Source organism: Notechis scutatus, chromosome 2, assembly GCF_049901735.1.
Source record: "Notechis scutatus isolate UNSWTSFEM ecotype Mainland chromosome 2, rNotScu1.2, whole genome shotgun sequence".
NCBI classification, from domain to species: Eukaryota; Metazoa; Chordata; class Lepidosauria; order Squamata; family Elapidae; genus Notechis; species Notechis scutatus.
In genome coordinates, this window is record NC_142010.1 from 253,005,922 (window position 1) to 253,007,349 (window position 1,428).

General features: G+C 36.9%; 1 long non-coding RNA gene across 1 annotated transcript; it reads left to right on the forward strand.

Moving 5' to 3' along the window:
- The first annotated feature begins 264 nt into the window (after window positions 1-264).
- LOC148132605 (uncharacterized) lies at window positions 265-663 on the forward strand. Its single transcript, XR_015747370.1, has 2 exons — window positions 265-451; window positions 495-663. It is a non-coding gene; the product is annotated as an uncharacterized LOC148132605 (long non-coding RNA).
- The last annotated feature ends 765 nt before the right edge of the window (window positions 664-1,428 follow it).

Below are 1,428 nucleotides of genomic sequence, written 5' to 3' on the forward strand. Positions count from 1 at the left end.
TTTTGTTGTTAAGTAAAGATAGTTATTAAATGATTTTTCCCTGTTTTACAACCTTTCTCACCACAGTAGTAAAGTAAAATCACTGCAGTTGTTAGTAACACAGTTATTAAATGTAACTGGCTTCCTCATTGACTTCAGAAGGTTACAAAAGGAGATCATATGACCCCTCGGACACTGCAACTGTCATAAATACATGCCAGTTTCCAAGCATAGGAATTTGGATCATGTGACCATGAGGATGCTTCAAAAAAACCTGTCTGTTAGGAATCTGTCCACCAATTAGTTGAGTTGGCAATATATAAACCAACAATGTATGTTTGTATGCTTTAAGACAAAGTTACTGTATTGATTTGTACTATGTTCCGATTGGTTGATTGTATTGTGAATTGCCATAAGAGGGAGCTAGAGATCATGGCTTGCTCTCTCTGCCATTCTATATCTCTGGTATTCTGTCTCTCTGACATTCTGTATCTGACATTCTGTTGCTATCTAAGGTTGTATTTATACTGTGCTTATACTTTGATATCTTTGTTTGCTGTAAATGACAAAGGCAACCATTAAGAAGACTTTGTAATTGGATATTCTTTGGACTGTAAAACGTATATGACCTGGACTGTTTATTGGACTGTGCTATTTCTTAAAGTAAACTTTAATTCAATTTAATGTAGCTGTGTGTGGTTGAATAATTATTCATAACTACTGTCATAAACGTTTCCATGTGCATGTCCTTGTTACTCAAGGGTTATTCTGTACATATCATAACACTGTCCTTGTGTCTAGTTGTTCTGGTGGGCAGTGCTTTATAGCATCGTTTTGAGGGTAGGAGTTGAAACAGTTTATGTCCAGGATGTGAGGGGTCTGTAGATATTTTCATAATCCTCTTTTTGACTTGTGTACAGGTCCTCTATGAAAGGCAAGTTGGTAGCAATTGTAAGTTTGTTTGTTTGTTTTTTGCAGTCCTAATTACTCTCTGAAGTCTGTGTCTGTCTTGGGTTGCAGAGCCGTGTTGTAAGTAACATTACTGATGTGTGCAGACAATGGTGGGAATCCTACTGGATCCATAACATATAAGTCTTGCCTCCTGGGTGCTTCATCACTGGAGGTTTTCAAGAAAAGATCAGAAATCCTTTTGTCCAAGATGGTATAAAGACTCCTGATTTGAGCAGGGTGTTGGATGAAAAGATCTTCAAAGTCCCTTCCAGCTCTATAATTCTGGGATTCTACGATTCAAAAAGTCCAGACTATAAGCTGCAGGGAAAGTCTAGCTATCTCTTTAATAATAACCTGAATTGATCTTTTGCAGAGTGGCTTTGAAAATAGGTTGCACGTCTTTCCTATAGAAGGTAAGTAGATAGCTGACATATGATGTTTGTCCTGGTAATTATATCAGAGACTTTGTAATTCATGCTATTATACTAATACGTGCTA